Source organism: Lepidochelys kempii, chromosome 12, assembly GCF_965140285.1.
Source record: "Lepidochelys kempii isolate rLepKem1 chromosome 12, rLepKem1.hap1, whole genome shotgun sequence".
In the NCBI taxonomy this organism is placed as follows: Eukaryota; Metazoa; Chordata; order Testudines; family Cheloniidae; genus Lepidochelys; species Lepidochelys kempii.
In genome coordinates this window covers 29,908,642-29,930,443 of record NC_136391.1, presented here as the reverse complement: position 1 = coordinate 29,930,443, position 21,802 = coordinate 29,908,642, and positions in this window count along the sequence as shown.

Genomic DNA, 21,802 nt, shown 5'->3' with positions numbered 1-21,802 from the left:
CCCTGGGTTCAGATCTCTGCTCCATATCAGGCAGAGAAGAGATTTGAAGCGGGGTCCCCCACATTCCAGGTGAGTGCTTGGAAAGGGCTGATGTGCCTTAAGTATCTGACTCATTGGCATGGTTCACAGCTGTGAGTCTCAAGTGGCAAATAGTGCCTCCTGTGACCTAGACATCTTTTGAAGGGTAAGGGTTAGGCCTCACCACTCTTCTCAACATTTCCTACTGTCTAGTTTGCTGGCTTTGTGAATCAATTTTATAGACACCTAACTCTCTCACCCAGGGTACTGCACACGGAGCTTGAGTGCCTAACTTGGGATTGTGAATTCCATGAGGCAGCAAGGCACCCAAAAGTTAGCCAGTGCAATGTCTAAGTCCACCATGTGTATCTAGCCCTATGATGTGCACATGGCTGCCATTGTAAATAGTTGCACATAATTTGCTTCTATCTATGCCATCTCATCTGATCATAACAATAAGGGCCTGATCCAAAGCCCACTGAAGTGAATGGGAGTTTTTCCATTGACTGTAATGGATTATGGATCAGACCCTAATAGAATAAGAGGGGGGTAAGGAACAAATGGAAAACGTTTGAAAATTGAATAGGGTGTGAGGAGTAGAAAAGTCATTTGCTCAGGCTTGAGGTAAACAAAATCCTCACCCAGCATCCTGCATGAATTCACAGCTGAAAAATATTTACTGAATATATTTAAACAAATGGATTTAAGAGCATATAATCCATTTACAAAACATTTACAACTCTCGGGTAAATTGAGCTCATTGTTTGTATGGTTGTCTTTGCAATCGAACTGTAGTCATGTGTAAACGATGTGCAATCATGTGCAGTTCATCTGCAATTACTTACAAACTGTTTTGTGTAATCCAATTGTATTACCAGTGATAATGAACTTCAATGTGTAATAGTTTTGCAAACATTTTCTTTAAAATGCTTATAGTGCATTTTCCCTTCATATACTAAGACTTTTGGAAGTTAAAGACCTTTTAATTTATGCTATAACTTTGGGATTCCCATATCATGTATGTGGTAAGTGTCATTGAGCAATTGTACAGCCACGTGACAACCTGTATTTCACATTCAGTTCTGGTCACCTCCCTTGCAGTTTTCCCCATAACCTGTCTCAACAAACTACTTTTAGCATTCCAAATAACCACTGTTTCTTCTTCTTAAAAAAATCAGACTTTTTCCATCTTTTTTCACAATTTTATCTAAAAATTGAATTTAATAGATAATTACCAACTTGCTAATTTTTCCCATAGAATTTTTTGTCATGGATATAATTCTATTGGAGGACTAAAACATTGATGGGTCATCTTTCTGTATTAAAACTGAAATATATAGAGAGAAATTTTTTTTCTATATTTAGTTCTAGACTAATCACAAGTTTAAGACCCAACATCATGTATTGGATAGAGCACTGGACAAGGAATTGGGAAAACTGGGTTCAGTGTCTCAGTCGTTTACCTGCTGAACGGCCTACCACAATTCATTTCACATCTCCATGATTCTGTTTCCCTGTCCATCACTCCTGTGTATGTCAGGTCAAACTGCGTACATAGAGACTAGCACAATGGAGACAAGATATCATTTGCCACCTCTAGGTGCTACAGTAATACAATTAATTGACAAAAAACAAAACAAAATAAAAAACCCTACTATTCCATGGGCCAGTAGGGCTAAAATGAAAGCTTTAAACCACAGGAGAGCTTAGAATCCTCTTTATGACTGTTTCTAGTCCTAGCAGATGATGAGACATTGGACCTTTAAAATAATGCATCTAAATAGATATTTTAGATCACTTTCAGGGCTTCTAAAATGTATGTTACAATTTGCCTCCCCATCAAGGTCTGCACTGGTTAAATTCTTAGTACTAATGCACACTGGCTTTACATGGGGCAAGAAATGAAAAATATTAATATCATTTTTTTTCAAATACTCCAAAAAGTTTCTCTGTAAAGTACGTAGCGCAAAAAAATCCAGAAAATTGTAGTATGATACAAAAGATTTACTTGTACCAATTAAACATGACTCATAAATCAGTTGCAGCTTCAGCACTTGCATGTAATATATTCATTCCAATAACTCTTTTATGCCAAATCACGTCTTATTGTGTTGTCTCTAATCCTAAAGTGCACAGTATTGCTCCACTATAGGTTTTTCTGAGTCTCTTTTGGTTTGTGACACATAAAACAGCTGAAAAATGGACCTAGGCCCCACTTCATTTCACGATCCTTCTCGGGTGCAAAGGATTGTGGGTGTTGGGTCATGGGATGACTTTTTGTGGGATGTAGATCAAAAAGAGAAGGGGGGTGGTTGGTAGTCTTGCTGGTGTTGTGGTTTTGGAGAGTATAGTGATGCTGGAGTGAATGCAAAGGTTGGAATGAGAGAGACTGGTGAGCTTATGGTAGTGATGGGTTTGATAGGGAGCAGGGGCTGGTGCAGCTGAAGTGTGGTGGAATTTGGCTTCCTTCTTCCCCTATCATACAGCATTCTGCCCAGGAGAGGTAGGGGAAGGTATTGGGCAGTATATTTCCAAGGGGCTCCAGAACTCTTTGAAGCACCACTTCCCTTCCCTTGACCTGAGCCTCAGGTAGAAGAGCTGTTCTCTCATTGAGTAGAGGCCAACGGGAAGGACCAGTGTACAAGTTTGTGGCTGCAATGTCAGAGGAATTACATATCACAGTGACGGGGAGAATATGGTTCTACCAGTCAAATTCTTCAACCCTTGACTTCCGTGGAATTACCAGTGTAAGTGCTACTCTTCATGAAGGAAGTAAAGCAGAGTCCATCCTTCAACTAGAGTGAACAGCAGAATAAGCTTCCCCTTCTTAGTCTTAGATAGCAAATTATGCCAGCAACTGTGTACACTGGTGACTAAATTGTTGTGTTTCTGTAGGTGTGTCACTTCTTTACAGTTTCACCTAAATTTTGGTTTTTTATGAGGTGTCTTCCAAGAAACATGTCACAGGACAGTGGTCTGCTACTAGGAAAAAATATTAGTGAGCCTAGTAATGTATCATCTCTAAACACTGAGGCACAAGAATTTCAAGGGACAAGGTATTTATCATGTGATAGTGTTGTATTATGACTTTATATTTCTGTTCTGCCAGGTGATTGATGCATGGTGTGTGTAATCATTCTTTTAGTGCATGAGGGTGTCAGTTGCTCACTGTACCTTTGTTAAACTGCTGCAATCTGATTGAGTTCAACAAAAGACTTGACAATTTGAAACTAGGGCATTAAAATACCAGTGTATAAGATTTATATGTATTAATCAAAAAAGGAGTTTTGATTATTCTTTGCACTACAGCACAACTTTGTCATTAGCTTGTAATAAATACTAGTTAGACAAAATTGATGGAAAATAGATGTGTAATCTGGAAAATAACATGTTACTTTAGATCCCAAATGTGCATTTAGCTGAACATGGGGGGATCCCGACATCCACACAGAGCCCCATAAAAATGGCTAATTGTATTGGGGTTTTTAGAGACATTTAATGGCCATTATTACACTATGGCTAATCCTCCTTTATTTACTCATGTGAGTTATCCCATTGAAGTCAATGGGAGTAATCGCAGTTCATGCACAGTCATTTGTAATTATCTTAACTATAAAGAAAAGAAAAACACGTCTTATGTTTTGAGCTTTAACTAAGGAAAATAGAAATTATACCCGTTGATTTAAAAAAAAATGTTTTCTATACATGAGCTATTCACAAACAGATTCTGATTTTTATAAATGTGCTTATTATTTATTATCTTTGCCAAATGTTTGCGGAAACCAATCCCGGCCAAAGGGTTGTTTGTGGCCTATCCATTTCCACATTCAGCTTGGCATTCCTGTGGTGTTTTTACTAGATGCCAGGGATTTGTAGTATTTTGTCTTCTGTATGATTTGATGTCTGACCTTTCACTTTAAACAGAAGAATAAATAATGCCCTTCAGGTCAGAAATTTCCATCAGATAATCATTCATGCTAAACTTCATGAACCTGTTGTGATTCACGAATGTTTTCATGAATAAACCAGGGACTGTCCAAATACTTATGAATAATACGACCTCACAAGTTCCAGCAAACTGAGTTGACCATATATAGTTGCACAAATATTTATGCATTGTCCTATTCAATCAGCTCTAGCAGCACTTAGAGGTGTGGAGCCTTATAGTTCTTTTGTGTATATCATCATAGAAATAGTCTTGTTTGTATGTAGTCCAACAGTAGTGGAGATCTTTATTTCAAGCCTTCAGTACTTTGACACTTCCACAAACTTTTTCCTCCTCTTCCCACAATGTGACTGAGAAAAGAGGGGGACTCTATTTAGAAAGAATCAGTCATCATGTGTGTAGGTAGAAACATATTTCAGTGCTGCACTCTTTAGTGAATATGAAGTGGAGAAGTCAACCGTGGTCAGTTAATTTTCTTTAATTGACTCCAGTTAAAACACATACAGTAGGCAAAATGGGGCAATTTTCACCCTTCTTCTCTTTGCATTCCTAGGTCAAAGGGAGGCAGTGTGGTCTAATATTCAGTGTGCAGGACTCTGATTCAGGAAAGGTGGGTTCTGTTCCTGGCTTGCCCTGCAGGGTGACATTAGACAAATCACTTCCCTTCCTGTGCATTATACCCATCTATAAAATAGGGATAATGCAAAACACTTTTTATCTAATGATGAAAAAAATCTATGTAAGAGCTAAGTATTATTATCTGGGGATCCAGACTGGTGATTGTCAACTAACTTAGCTCTCTTTATGGTTTGCTTAGGGCCAGATTGCAGGTGTAATTACTGCCCCATGTTGTGGGCTCACTGTTCCACTGAACACACAAGGCCTTATGAATCCAGGCAATACCTTCTGGAGCAATCTGGTAGATAGTGGAGTGCTTTAATTGTGTCACCCTTTAAGGAGGGGTGGAATTCACACCCCTGCATAAACCTGCCAGCTCTTCCAGTGAACTATGGAACAATGGATTAATTGCCTCCTTCCTTTTCCTTCCCATAAGTTTTGGGATAGCTTGCTATGAAAAGGAGTTTAGCAGGGAGCAGTCTGAGGAACTGCAATTATGGCCATCCATGAGGAGGGAGTGAAAGGCAGGGTGGATGATTCCTTCCACCTTCCCCACACCCTATTTTCATTCAAGGACCAGCAAAATATTGGCCTGAGCTTGATGCTTTCATATTGGCTACCAGAAAAATCGAAAACAAAACATATGGTTCCATTTAGAATTTAGGAATGTAAATGTTTTTCATCCTTGGGATGTTGCTTTGTAATAAAGGATTTGATTGGGGTAGAAGTGCTAATAGGAAAAAAGATCCGAGTCCTTGTTTCACCTAAGTACATTTGATTATTTTCTTCCATTCTATCTGAAGAGCTCATTCAAGTCATATGTGGAACTGATTGTTTAGGAAACAAGGCTAATTTGTTTTTAATTCAACAACCTATTCAGATAAATAAACTCCAACTCTATGACTTTTATAATAACTTTATTGTGCATTGCTGTCCTGTTTGGAAGGAGATGGGTTTTGAGAATGTCATGTGGTTTTATTCTTTTGTGTGTGTTTCCAAAGTTTGAAAGACACCTTGAATAATTTTGGCCTTAATTTTCATTTACACTAAGGCTGCTTTGTACCATTCTATCAGTATAAAGGAGTCTTCAGGTGAGTGTAAATTATAATTACATTTCTTTGACAGTCCCTTCACACTGTGAGAGATGTGAAGTAGTCTGAGTCTAAATAAGAATTTGGGTCTTAGGTCACTTTTAAAAAATCTAATTAAATCTTCCAAAACACAGGACTTGAATTCATCTACAAATTTTGGTTATTGTGGGATGTTAGTTAAACCACACCATGGAACAACAGGCAACTTACAAAAATAGAACATTTTTTGTCTATTGGCAAATTTCATGTTTGGCAAAATTATTTAGGAAGTTTAAACCTATTGCTGCAATTGCTCTTAGATAAGCATTAGTAAGGCATGGCATTTTCTAGAATATTATTCTGGTAGCCCAGATAAATACTGGGGAGTAGAAAACACAGTTGTTTTGACATTGGATCAGAACTGGTGTTTCAAATAACCTGAGTATTCCAACTCAGACTTCCATTTATGAGTAAGGGTTTAATAATGTTAACATCCTAGAAGTGATGTAAACAATGAGCAAGATTGTCCATTGGTCTAGGCACCTGTGGAGGGACATAAGAGAGGGTAACTCTCACCCTTATGGCCCTGTGTGTTTGGGAGTGAGAAAGGGGTTGAATAATTTGCACAGGAACAACGGTGAAGTAGGTTGGGGAACTGTTGCATCTCTGAGCCGCCACTGGATGTTCCTGGGACAGTACAGCAATTTTCTGCCCCTTATTATGGGCTGTGTCCTCATGGGACAATGAACAACCTGAAAAATTAGCTGGTTGAAGAACAGTTAATTCTTTGTGTCTTGTGCTGGATTACTTGTGAGTGAGACCGAGGTTTTTTCCACATCTACTAGCAAATATTGAAATGGATACCAAAGAATTTAGAAAGATGAGTTTGCACAAATTGGGAGCATGGGGCAGATGAAACAAATGTGCATGTGAGCATGAGGGTGATCACTTTGATTTGACAATGATAATCCACTCAACCCTATGTGCATTTATGCATCTGCAATATATTTAGGGATAGATGATCTTGTACTGTATCTGCACTGAGATTGGTTACTGCTTAAATTCCACAGAAAAGGTATGTCTGTATTTGAGCTGGGATTGTTATTCCTGGCTCACATAGACATACCCACATTAGCTCCGCTTAAGCTAGTGTGCACATGATAGCATGGGTGACAGCCACCCACTTACATATCCAGGGGATCTGGGCTGGTACATGCTCAGGCAGCTAGCCTGAGCTGCTGTCCATGCTATCCTGGCTACACTGCTATTTTCAGTGCACTACCTTGAGCAGAGCTAGCATGGGTATGTCTGTGCAAGTTGGGAACGACACACTTCCCAGCTCAAATACAGACATACCCAAGGAGAGACGTCAAATACCTGTAAGGTGGCAGGGAAGATAATAGAGGTGAATTTATTGTATGTAATTAACTTTGTATACCTAATGAGCTCAAGATCCAGGCTTAATTAAGTTCCACTTATGCCCTGTCTTGAGAACTTAAGAGCATAGAAGATGGTGAATAGATCATCACCTCACTTTGACTGACAGCAGTGTTTGAAATAGAGTTGGTTGAAAATTTGAATTTTTGTTCAATGGAAAATTCAAACATTTCGACATCTCCCTTTTTCCCAAATTAGGTTGAAAAGTCAAAATATATAATTTTTTAATGGGGAAAAATGTCTTCAAAAAATAGAAAATGTTGAAATAAAAATGTCAATTTCAATTGAAATTGAACAATTCAACATTTCTAAATGAAATATTGTGTTCTGCATTAACATTTTGAAACCAAGCAATTTGTTCCCCAACAGAGTGTCAGAACATCATCAAAACTAGTATTTTCCCCATGGAATATTTTGACGAAGCCACATTTTCCAACAGTAAATGGTTTGTGTGAAAAACTTTAACCTGCTCTAATTCTGAGCTGAGGACCTTTAGCACTGAAAGCGTGAGCCTTTAACACTTGAGTTAAAGGACTAACTCTCCACTCAAAGCTTGCAGGTTTACTGTGTAAAAACCCCTTTGTCTTCAACCACTGCAGCCATGTGTCTCCAGTTACATGCAGAGCTGGTCGAGAGATTTTTCTTCCTACACAAAAGATTTTGAAGAAAACTTTATCACTGATAACTTTTCTTTGAAATTATATGGGTTTTCATAGAAAAAAGCAAATCTTCCAAAACCGAACATTTTTCAGTTAAAACAAAAAATCTTGTCAGGTTTTTGGTTTCTCAATTCCCCCCCCCCCCCCAATTAAACACAGGGAAATTTTCACAAAAAAATCTGTAAAAATCTGTAAAAATTTAATCGAAAACCCATTTGCCTTCAAACATTCTGATGGATATTTTTTTTTACCAGTTCTATCCATGTTGTCCTCCAGACAGAGCTAGGGCTTAAACTCCTTAGCTGGAAGCAGTAGCAGAATCCTATACATACTTGTGTATATCTAAAAACCAGCCATTAGAGGGGGACAAACAGTCCATTCTCCTTATGGGAGTTTTGTACTGGTTCCCTGCACAAATATGAATTCCACCCATTCTGAACAATTTGATGATTACTAATTATATGTTCTAACTGTACTGAAACAATTTAAAAAGTTGTCAACACTTGAGCCTTCTTCTTGTAAATTGGGGAGAGTCATTTCTCTCCTGCTTCTTGATGTCTGGGTAGTGTAATCCCTACGTCTTTACTCAGCCCGTAGGAACTCCTCAAACATTTGTTCTAACTTTATAAACAATACTCTTCAGACTCTAATGACATCATCAACAGTCATTGCTTCATTTTTGGAGTAGAAATCATTTTAATAGAATTGACCTTTCTCCCCAGGGGTAGGTGCAATGGCTTCCATCTGTCAAAATCTTTGCAGGATTTTAATTAATGGTGAAAAATGTTTGTTCCCCGTATGATATCATTGAGATTATGTGAATCCCAAATACCTCAGCGCTTCAGAGTGTCCTGGCACTGTTTTAAATAAAAAAAAATCTATGATGAGAACGGATTTCCTGGAGCAAAATCAGGAAAGCGGTAGAACTGACTTCTCCCAGTTGCTTTTGAAGCCAGAAAATAATGAAAAATCATTAATCATGTTCAGCAGGCTAGGAAATGATAAATCCAGCTTCTAGAGGACAAGCATTGTAGTAAGACAGCCACTTTTTTGAGAGAGAGCACGAGAGAGAAACTGGTTAATTTGAATTGTGTATCAAAGATTTGCCGTCGTCTCCCCCTAGAACATTTAGTGTTAACAGGACTAACAATAGGGTCAAAGGACACTGCTGGCACACAGCCCTAGTCAAATCACTCTCCTTCGTTTGTGGATTGCAGAGCTGTACTAATAGTTGTTGTATTTTGTTGTCTTTTAAGTGATATATGTTGCTTTTGTCTTTGGTGGGGAAAGTTTTGCCCTGAAGGGAAGGCACAGACTCAGAGAGGGATAAGATCCAGGGACAGTCCCAGGCCTTTCTCTCAGGGAGCTGAGAGGCTGCTCTGTCTGAATGCCCACTAGGATGCACATCTTCTCCAAATCGGTAAGAAGGAGTCAGGGCCACTGCTCTGCTTCCCTCCACTCCACTCCCACATGGCTGGCTGGGTACAAAAGGGGCAGCAAGCTGCATTGTCCTAGGGGTTGCACCATCCCTTTAAGCACCTGGGGCCTGTGAGGGAACAGTCCCTCAACCTAATCTTTGTAGATAGCATGGTTCGTCTACTGAGGGCTGTGTCTAAATGCTGCAATCCAGCCTTTGATATTTGCATTTGCCCAGCAACATTAAATGCTAAATCAGAGCTCCTTCCCTTACAGGTCTCTGACCACGGTGCAGGTCACCTGACTTGTGACTCTTTTGATAGCTGCCCAGGCTGCTCTGCTATTTCATTATCCTTAGATTTCAGTTAAGACTACTTCAGCATTCACAGCTTCTTACATACATTAGTGAAATATGTGTTGTTATATGACCTGTATACATGAGTAGAAATGTGTTCTCCATTTCTTGTACTACTGTAGCGAGTCTTAATTCCCCACAGTGGCTCTCTCATATAGAGAAGCGGCCACCATCAGTACATGCAGTACATTCCCACCGTGGGAAAGCATAGCAGTTATAATATAGTGAGATTTCACGTGTGTAGGTGTTCTGGGTCTCTCTCATTAGTCCTGCTGTATAGTTCTCAGTTTCAGCTTCATTACACCCGGCTCAGGCATTGCACTCCATTTAGAAGCAGTCCATAAACAGTCAAAGTGATAGCATAACAAGACAGTGAGGAGGGTTCAGTTCAGACCCAGTGTTAGTTATTGAGCAAATACCAATACCAGCATTCATTACTTTGCAGAGACAGATGGTCTGGACTGAGAGACATGCAATTAATGTGCAATGTGTTCTGTCTTGGCATTTACCGCAAAGGGAACTTTTTTTTTTTTTGTCAACTGTCTTATTTTTAAGGCTTATTGTGTTTGGTGGCTGTAATGTCTGTGTGAGGGGTGGAGGGAACTCTCTATTGGCATAAAGAGGAGAAATCACTCTCTCACTCTCACCCACATTCTACACTGTAATGACTAATATATATATATATATATTAATTGCTTTTTAAAGATTTTTTTTCTACAGGTACAGTTATGGAGTCTTGATATTTTGCCTGTGTTGGAGAGGTTTTCCTGCCTTGTAACGTGAATGCCATTGAATAACACTGAGTTCCTGGTTTGGGAGGGGAGGGTTTCCAAGACATTTTCTTTTTCCTGCACAACACATGGCATTTTAATACTTCAGGACTGAATAAGTTTGAGACAGTAACAACACTTCCTTGGGCAGACTCTCAGCTGGTGTCCAACAATTTAGTTCTATTGCGCTAAGAATTTGGCTTTTTTTAAAAAAAAAATTAGTATGTGTTACTTTTATTTTCCCTGTTCAATGAGCAGATCCCAGCTTTGTTCACTACATGCTATCCAACCTGATCATGGGAAGAGCACAGATGACCATTGGGTCTGTCTAGTTTCCTGTCTCATTGACTGTACATCATCTATCCTGTGCCTAGTTCTTCTTTCAGTTACACCTGTGGTAATTCCACTGGATTTACTCTGGATTTACGCTTTTGTAGTAGCGAATACAGACCACAATCACTGATGCATATGTGCAACTTTACTTGCCTGCGTTAACCCCATTAAAGTCCACGAGACTAGTGATGTGAGTCAAGGTATGCCAATACTTCACGATTTGCAAGATTGGGGCCATAATTTGATCCAGAATGAGGCGCATATCTACAAAATTCTTTGCTTCAATATGCCCCATGCATCATTCACCCTGCTGTGCCCATTCCCTTCAGTGGGACTTTAAGGTTCTGAACGTTTCCCAGGAGGTGCTCAGCACCTTATTTGATCAGGACCTGAATGAAGCTCCGTTCCTGATGAAATACTATGAAGAGATCATGTAGTTAAAATCTTCATCCTCATGGACGAAGGCCTGAATTAAAGTTGTTGAGCATCCGCACCTCTGGCACTGCCTAAATTCTGAGTGCTTCATTGTGCAACCTTACTTTTCTCTTAAGTATGTATATATATATATATATATATATATATATATTGGCATAAACCAATTTAACTCAGGCCTTTGTCCATGAGGATGAAGATTTTAATTCTCCATAAATGTATATTGCACCTACCTCTGCAGTTTATGTATTTATGGCTTCAGTTTTTCCATTAGATAACTCTTGTATGTGTAATTAATGTAGGGCCAAATTCTGTGTTGACACAAATGGATACAGCTCCTTTGAAGAAACAGTCATTTACACCAACAAAGAATTTGCCCCATTAACATCAAGGAACTGCCCATATGAGTAAGCACTACTTGTTTGTAATAATTTGCAGTATAAGGCCCAGCTGCTGTTACTCGTGTTGAACTGGAAATCTTCTTTCCAACGCAGACAATGATGTCTTAAGCACAATCTGTTTCTCTGAGTATCTTTCTAAATGAGAAGTGATTGCCATGCAATAAATAGAGGAACGTATTTAAGTATTCGGAGCTGGCAGATGCTGATGATTTGTTGGCTTTTTTCTGGCACTTGTTACATCTTCTAATTTTTTAAATTAGCAGCTCCAGAAGTCTCATCTTTGTTACATGTTCTGCAGAAAGAGCAATTTGCCTATGTTCTAGGTCTATGCGATGATAGTATTCTCAGCTCTCACTTGCATTATTAGTTGTTGTTGTTTGTTGTTTGTTGTTGTTATGCCCAAAAGGTGTGTTTGAGTGTATTAGTACTAGCAGGCTCTGTACATTGTATCTATATTATCTCTTAGCTCTTCAGTTAGTTACATGTTGTTAAATATGATAGTGATAGCTCTATAGAATACTTTTAAATGCTTTTCCAAAAACGAACAAGGTATATTATTTTCCATTTCACTTCCTCTTTTCTTACTCTGATTTGTGATAGACTCCAAAATTATAAACATGACAAACAGCACAGTAATCACTTGGGTAGAGTTGCTTTATTCAGAGCAGCAGTCCATTTCCCCCAAAATAAATAACAATAGTAACTAGCACTTAGCATATGCTTGAAACACACAGACACTAACTAACTAATCCCTGCAATAACCCCATGAATTAGGTATCAGAGTGTTCAGGGGGTAATCCAGACCAGTGAATGATTGTCACCAGTTGCCCTGTAACTCTGAATGCCTTTCTATGTAGCTCCCAGCCTGTGATCCTCACAACCAGCCTACAAGCATCCAAGTCACACCCTGATGCATCTGTGTGCTAGACAGCCCTGGTTCAGCAGCTCTGACCCCAGCAGCCTGTCTACAATCCCACTCTGAATGCCAACAGCCTTGGTTAAAACCAGTGAGGTGACCCCAACACACTCCCAGTCCCAAGTGGCCCAAAAACTGTGTGTTCTGCAATGTCGAGCCATCTCCAGGACAGTTCAGGGAAATAATAAGGTTTGTTTGTTCTATCCCAAGCAAAAGGCACAGACTTCCATTTAGATTACATTTTAGGAAAAGCTTCCTAACTGTGAGAATAGTAGGACAATGGAACAGACTGCCCAGGAAAGACATGGAAGCTTCTTCAGTAGAGGTTTTCAAAAAGAGGCTGGGTAACCATTGATCTTGTATGGTATAAACACAACAAATCCTGCATCTTGCCAGAGGGTTAGACTACATGACCCTGGCAGTTCATTCTAAGCCTATGATTCTAGTTATAAAATTGATTATTTGGGTTATTTTGGTGGTGATGGTTTTAATTGAATTCCCTTAAATAGGGGAGAAGAAATACATTTAGTGTCTTTGTGTTCTGTGATTCCAGGATGGCTAGCCCTGTGGTTCCTGGACCAGAATGTGGGCTCCTGGGCTTTACCCCAATACAAATAATTAATAAATAATAATAATTATGGGGGGTGAATGTTTGAAATCTTGAATGTTTTCATGAATGCTGCAACCCTTTGGCAATTTGTCACATACCATCTACCTTTAAAATATTTTCTCTATCAGATCCACTATATGTGAAGCATTTGATCCTGTGCACCTAGAACCAATTCTCATTCTTCCACTGACCTCTTTTAATCTGCATATGGGCTGCAAGATAGGATCCACAGTGAAAGCCAATTTCAACACAACTTCTGTTCCACAAGCTCTATTAAACACATCTCACCCCAAACTACTGGAAAGTCCATTGAATTGCTAGAGTCATTAGAGAGAGAGAGATTCTACCTCTTTTTTTTTAAGGGATGAAAACCTGCAGAATGTTTGTATGCAAACAAACATGGTAAAATGTTTTGTAATAAATTAGTCTAAGACTCTCTCTCTTTAGTGTATAACTCTTTTCTGAGAGGCAAAACATTAGATAAAGGCATAATCTCAATTTTTTTTTCTGACTGTTGATTTGAGATTTCCTTGATATTTCACAAAAGGTAGTTAAAATAACGCAATTTCTCACTTTTTCGTTCCCTCCTTTGCTGCACTTTTTTCTGACGCTTTGCTGAGATGCTGACTTTTCTTCAGTTATTCTTGTAGAAATAAAGTTGAAAGTGAAACATGTTTTTTTTTGTAAGTAGAATAAGGCTACATCTACTTTAGTTGGAATCAAATGTCTTACACTTTGGTGTCCAACAAGGCAATAAGAAAGCATGAATCAACAGCCCTCTTACTAAACAAACAACTCTCCCCACCCCAAACACACACCTTTTATGGAGGTGAGCTTGGTGCTTCTGGTATGCAATCACTCTTTAACCTTCTTGCTATTAAAAAAAATAAATTGAGCAATCGTCGTGGTATGATGGAACGCAGATTAACTTCAATGAATGTAATATGGATTTACAATGAGTAGATGAATTAATCCTGGCCTTGCAGGGATAAAAATAACGGGGGAACATATACCTAGGTGACACTACCTTTTCCCTTGTATGTGTGGTCTCCAATTTTAATGAGTTCTTAACATAACTCTTTTATTCCATGTGTATCCTACTCACTGTTATAGCATCCCAATTTTCTTCCCCCAATTATTATTTGCAATTAATATTTGATATTAATTTGTAATATTAATTACTGATAATTTCCAGTTACCTGCTGTTACTCTCAGCGCTAGCTTTCAAAATCCAAAACAAAACTGATTTAACAATGTTTATATTAAGATTCAAACCCCATAGTGCCAATGGCTTTCTTCTCATGCCTAAGGGCAGCAGGCAAAGTACAACATTCCTCCTGATTATCTGGATGGCTGAGAGTCATTTTTTCATTATGAACTAATTTACTATGCAAGAATCTCAATATCATCTGTTTTACTATCTTTGCTTTCTGTAGTGCTTGCCAGGAGCACTCACTTAGCTGATGCCACTTTGAAGGTTTGCTATACTGCTGAAGTCACAGGAGGAGACACCTAGTCTGACCAGAATGTCATACCTAGGGACATTGCAGCCTAAGCTTTGGATTCAGATACAAGTGTGATCACATGGCAAAGCCCACCTATTGTCAGAGGGACCATTTGTATGGCAGAACCACTGCGTCACTCATGCACAAAGATTGGAAATGGCTGGAGCAGTCATACAGGGGGACTTCTGTCAATTCTGAACACTATGCAGAAGAGCTCTGTGATGGTTGTGAGGCCAGCATGGGTAATCCTGGGAGGGAGGGGACAAATGGGGCAGGCAACTGGATCCAAAGTTCATAAAATGTCTCAATGGAGTCACATAAGCATCATTGCTAAACTTGGCCCAAACACTTTTTTAAAATTCACAAAAGAGATTGAAATTTCAGAGCAATGGTGGTGTTTGTCCTGTGGGAGGCCACTTACAAAGCTCAATTCTGGGGGCCCCAGCAGTGACCTCATGTGTACAGTGCATAAAAGGTCACATTGTGTGGAGGATGGCATTTTGTAGACCAAAATGGTGTCCTCCATGGGGCAAGGTGAGTACAAGGTCACAGTGTACCATTTTGAACCCCCGGTGGCACTCAGCAGAATGGAACAGCTGATGCCCAGTGGACTGGATCTGGTTCTCAGAGGGCCCCTTTCTTTCTTTGGGCCCCCTGTGATTGCAGGGGTTGCCAGTGCCTAATGCCACCACTGTTTCAAGGTAGTTCATATCTTGTAGGGTTTAAAGCAAATCCATCTTCCATGTTTTCAAACTGTTTTTTCATCTATTTTTAACTGCATTGATTCATCAAAAATCTTACAGAAACTATTGCCAAAATGGCTATCAACTTTTAATGAAAACCGGGTTTTGGCAAAAGAGAATTTTGATACCTTTGTAAAAAAATCAGTTAAAAATGTTGGGAAAATGAAACACATTGAAATTAAATTTTCCCACCTCCACACAATCCATATATTCAAATGAAGATTTCTTACCCAAAGTACTTTAAGTCTTCCTGCTGCTGGTCATGTGAGAGTTGCTGCTATTTGTATGAGCAACAACTCCCTAATGCAGTGGTTCCCAAACTTGTTCTGCTGCTTGGCCCGCGCCGCTTCCAGCAGCTCCCATTGGCCTGGAGCAGCGAACCGCGGCCGCTGGGAGCTGCGATCGGCCGAACGTGCAGACACGGCAGGTAAACAAACCGGCCCAGCCTGGCAGGGGCTTTCTCTGCACAAGCGGCAGAACAAGTTTGGGAACCACTGTCCTAATGATTGTTGCCACTTTCTTTTATTCTTAATACAGGTGAAGCTACTTTAGGGTCAGAGTTTTCCACCAGAGTTGTTGTTTTCTTCTCTGCTCTCACTACTGAGAGTTTAAATGCTACTAAATGCAAGACTGACTTTTTGTATCTAGACCTAGGGAAGAAACCAGTGCATCAACCGTGAAAATGAGCCAGAAAAAGTGGCTTGTTTTCCCTTTAATGTTGTCCCCCACAAGCTATTTTCACAAGAGAAAATGGTGACAGAGGCAACCCCCTATTTCCACCCCCTACATTTTGCCTGGGTCACACATTTGTTTAGTTACAGATTAGAATTCCACTCTCTTCTGTATCAGTAATGAATACACTGTGCCTGGGATCTTATTGCTCCACTGTGTTAGGTGCTGTATGAACACATGCAGTGAATAATTGAACTCCCATATTCCATTATAAAGCACACCTTATGTCTCCACTTAGCACTAAGCAGTCACTTTGACAAAACCTGCTTTCGCTGTATGATGAGAACTCATTAGATAAAAACATCAAAAATGTTGCTGTCTTTTTTTTTTCTCCCCATCTCTTTTGAAAAGAAACCTAAAAATCCCTGATCTGCTTATTTTACTCTGAGCATGTCTCTGTGCACTGGGCAACTCCTGTGGGCCTAAAGAGTGGCCATGGTATCTCTCGGGATGTCTATACTACCCGCCGTATCAGCGGGCAGCGATCGATCCAGCGGGGGTCGATTTATCATGTCTAATCTAGATCAGATAAATCTACCCCCGAGCGCTCTCCAGTCGAATCCTGTACTCCACCGCCACAAAAGGCACAGGCAGAGTCTATGGGGGAGCAGCAGCAGTCGACTCATTGCAGTGAAGACACCCCGGTGAGTAGATCTTAGTACGTCAACTTCTGATACGTTATTCATGTAGCTGAAGGTGCGTAACTTAGATCAATTTTCCCCCACCCCAGTGTAGACCAGGCCTCAGATGCAGTGGTACCAATGACATTCTGCTACATAGAAGGAGCAGCAGCTCAACAGATCCACTACTCACCCTACAACTCAGCTCCAGTAGGGTTTCCATGCACCATAACCCACAGGAAGATCTATGTCCTGATGAGGAATGGGAGAGCAGCAGGGTTTAGAGGAGTGGTCCAGTCACTGCATGGGAAGGGGAGAACTGAGCTGCAGGGTCTAGAGCAGCCTTATCCCTGTAATAGGGGTGCAGTTCTACTGCTGATCCATGTGTGTGTAGGAAGATACCACCAGCTCTCCCCAATACACTGTATGTGATGCTCATTGGGACTGTGTGCTGGGGAGAAGATTTGGAACATCATGCCTGCTTTGATATAGCTGTATAATAGTATGCAGTGAACAGCATAGAGCATTAGCCACTCACTGACACAAATACAAATATATTTCTGGTAGCTCGTGACATAAAAACACGGCTTATTTATTCTAGAAAGGTACTAAGTATTTTGACAGGAGTGGATGCCTCCTGAGGTCCTGCTGTGAGCAGGGGGTTGGACTAGATGACCTCCTGAGGTCCCTTCCAACCTCGATATTCTATGACATCTTTGCCCTAAGAAATATCTATTAATTTGACTGAAAAGTACTTCAAATGAGGACGATGTTATTTCAGAAATATTTGGTTTATTTTAGAATGCATAAGAACAGAATGTTATGAAATGTCTCAGGACATTTAAAAGGATGTGACTAATTTTACTCATGTGAGCTACAGTACTGAATAGTGAACTGAGCAGGGCTAGAATGTGAATAAAATTTCTCACATGTGTAAGTGTTCAAAGGATCCAGCCATTAGATGATATCAAGTCAGATATTTTAACACTAACAACTCTTATGGTCATTGACAATAAGTGGGGATCGATAGACACAATGCTGTAACTTCCCACCAACTGTCAGATAACATTGTTGCCTTACAACAATGTGATCAGGCTTTAACATCTATATCATTTTAAAGAAGTTAATTTTGCAATTTCATTACAAAATGTAATATGTAATTGATAAAATGTCATAAAACTCTGATTGCTTTATTTGATTTTAAAGATCATTCAATAAGGTGATTTTCACTCATTAGCATGAAATGCAGGGAACCATATGTTAAAATAATCTTGTCTGTTGAATGAGTACACTTAGTCTCACATTTTTGTGCTCATTTTATTAGGCTTTCTGCTAAACATTTTTTTTTAAAATCTCAATTTAAAAAATCCTCAAAAATTCATTAGGACCAACCAAATCCTACCAAGGGTAAATCACTCCATTTTTAGATTGCATGGTATTTTGATATTTAAAATGCATAAAATCTGGCAATTGTTTAGAAATGAAGCATCAGCAAAGAAGATTATTGATCTACCTAAATAATAATACAACCATTAAGATGATAACATTTTCCAATTGCAATTACATGCCTTAATTTTTAAGAAGCTATCATTTACAATAATTTGGCAGATTCAGTCCATATTTCTTTAACAAATTTATTTCTTCATTATGCCTCAAAACAAATTTATGGTGCATTTATGTTAGTGGAGATAATTTGCTTAGTTTATTATAAATGGAAATCAGTAATTACATGCAATCTCATTTTCTACAGACATAAAGTTAATTCATGGTAGTAATTTTACACAGAATATTAGCCTGTGTTAGTTATGATGAAAATGTTACTGTGGCAAATGCCTCTATTATGGGTATAATTTGCTTGGACTTGATGAAAAAGGAAATATTGACTTAGTAATAACACTTCAGTGGTTGATTTTCTGACAAATCTGGGTCATTCTAGTGATTCATTATTGGTTATAGACAAAGCTTTCATCTGTCCCTAAAATAAGAACTTCTGCAAACTTTTCCAGTGAAGCACAGAAGCTTAGTTAAAAAAAATAAGGCAACATTCACAAAGTCAACTGGTATAGAACATCAAACTGAATATCAGGAAAAGCTCCTCAGCACTAAGATGTGTTAAGCTCTAGAATACATTCCCAAGGGAATTTGGAGGAAGTCCCATTGCTTAAAAACTTTTAAAGCTAAGGTGGACAGAAAAATATATATATTGGTAGCTGGAGTGAGTGAACAATTCTTCATTAGCAGGGAGCTGACTTGGATGTTATAACAGGCCTTTTCAGTTTTCTACCTTCTATTATTCTATGAAAGGACCATTGACATTTAACAAAATGGGCCTTGTTTGCTAAAGTATTAGGTACATAATTGCACAGGCAAAATTTGAGAACACTTGCATGCTTATTTTTTATGGACAGTTGCCTCCTTTATACGTGGAAATTGGTTAAATGTATACCTACATGACCTATTATTATAGGCTGTTGTTCTTATGACCTATTATTGTAACTTGTGCTCACAGTTACCTATATGCAGTTCAGCGGTGGTAACTGCATGTGTAAATAAAGTACAATTTCACTACTAATTACTTTTCCCCTTTTAAATCAGGCCCATTGTGTCAGACTGGAATTTTCTTATAGTGGTGAAGGGAGCCACTAAATATTTGACATTCTCTTTTATGTGATTGCAGATCTGTGTATGCTTCTGGCTTAGGTATTAAAAGTGATGAGCCAGTGTCTTCAATGTCTTTTGTACCCAATATGTGATGCAACTTACTTTTTTTGTATGGAATAATATCAGTGGGTGTTTTCTACCTATTTTTTGTCCACAGGGGCTCCATGGATTTGATCAAATATTCCATTTGAAATTGCTTTTGAGATATGTACTTTCCAATTTCAGTGATGGAATTAAAAACAAACAGGGATAGTAAGCTTTTTTGGAAGTCTAACTTCCATGGGGAATTGGGTAATGCTAAATTGTCTTATTCTTCCAAATGTGTTGCTATAAGTAAAGCTTGTGTTCTCCTCACTGAGCAGAAGGAACACAAATCTGTCATTAGCCTTTATATCACAGAATGAAGAAAAAAAAGATACACACTGTAAAATATCTACCATCTCATTAAAAATAAATGAGCTTTGGCAAACTCTAAATGTTTAGAAATGAAACGATTACCCAAGTGTTTAAACTGGGAAGGCTGAATTACTTGTGGGATAGTTTAAGGAACTGTTTGACCTCAAGAAATATTATAGAAATTATTGATTGCTACTGTGTCACATTTGTAGAAATATTTATTTAAACATTTTGCCTTAAACCGTATTTAAAGTCAAGAAAGTACATGGGGCTCTGGAAACATTTGAAAATGTTTATTGCAAGAGGAACTGACATGTCATAAAATATTTCTTGCATAAATTAACAGGATCAAAGATGGCAAGTTCCAACACCAACATTTTCCAAAGCAATGAGTGATTTTAGGTGCCTCAGTCTTCTGAGCATTCATCTTCAGACCTCTGAGATGATACTAATTTTCAGAACATGCCAAACACCTACCCTGTAATAACTAGGTTGCTTTAAGGCACCTCAAGCTAGGTACCCCACAATAGAGGCACTGGTAAGAACATAACGAGTTTCACAGGTTAGTTGCGTGTTGTATGAAAAAATACATTCTCTTGTTTGTATTAAACTTTCTGCCTATTAATTACATTGGATGTTCCCTGGTTTTTGTATTGTGTGAAAGGTTAAATAACACTTTTTTTCCACATTGTGATTTTATAGAGCTCTAACATAGCCACCCCCCCATCTCTTTTCTAAGATGAACAGGCCTAATCTTTTTAGCCTTTCCTTATATGGAGGCCGTTCCATACCCTTCCATGGTCCAGTAATCACTATGTTGGAAAATATTGACCAAAATGAAACTCCAGTATTTAAAAGAAATTACAATATGCTTTTTTGGGCAGCCATGGTCTCTGATGACACTTTTGGCAATATCAAACCAAGTAATCATATATTCCCTCTTATTATCCTCCATATTTATGCCAAACCCTTAAGCATCCTCATTATCATTTCACCTATCTCATACTTTCAAGGTCCCATGTCATGGCCACCATCCTTCTGAAAGAGCAGAGTTAGATGACAAAGCTCCCTTGACAATACTCTTTAATTGGCTAAAAGGATTGCTCTGAATCATTTCCTCTCCTCCAATACATGACTGCTCTGTGTCCATTGGCTGGGTGTGGGATATTGAGACCAAGACAGACAATAGAACACAAGACTTGAATAACATGAGAAGAGCAGAATAATATAACCAAGCTAGTGGGGAAATAGCTTGGATTAACATTAGTTTATATTGAGCAATAGTATTGTCACAGAGTTCATTCACTGCTGGGGGCTTCCTTGTGGCTACAAGGAAGAATCTGGGGAATCAGCTCTCTTTCAATCTGACACTCTCTTCTGTTGTTCATTCACCTCACAGACTCTCTTTCTTCACAGAAATCTTACAAATGTAGGGCTGGAAGGGATCTTGATAGGTCATCTAGTCCAGTTCCTGTAATGAAGCATGACAAAGTATTATCTAGACCATTCCTGACAGATGTTTGTCTAACCTGTTCTTGAAAACCTCCAACCTCCGTAATATCAGAGGGGTAGCCGTGTTAGTCTGTATGCACAAAAACAACAAGGAGTCCGGACCTTAAGGACTAACAGATTTATTTGGGCATAAGCTTTTGTGGGTAAAATAACCCACTTCTTCAGATGCATCTGAAGTAGGATTTTTTACCCATGAAAGTTTATGCCCAAATCAACCTCCCTAGGTAATTTGTTCCAATGCTTAGCTCCCCTCACAGTTAGGAAGTGTTTCCTAATGTCTAACCTAAATCTCCCTTGCTACGGTTTAAGCCCATTACTTCTTGTCCTGTCCTCTGTGGTTAGGGGGAACAATTTATCCTCCTCCTCTTTATAACAATATTTTATGTACTTGAAGACTGTTATCTCCTCTCTGTCCTCTCTTCTCCAGACTAAACAAACCCATATTTTTCAATCTTTTCTTGTAGGTCATGTTTTCTAGAGCTTTAATCATTTTTTGCTGCTCTCCTCTGGACTTTCTCCAGTTTTTCCACATCTCTTCCAAAGTGCGGAGCCCAGAACTGAAAACAATACTCCAGCTGAGGCCTTATTCATGCTGAGTAGACTGGAAGAGTTTTTTCTTCAGTCTTGCTTACAACACTCCTGCTAATACTGA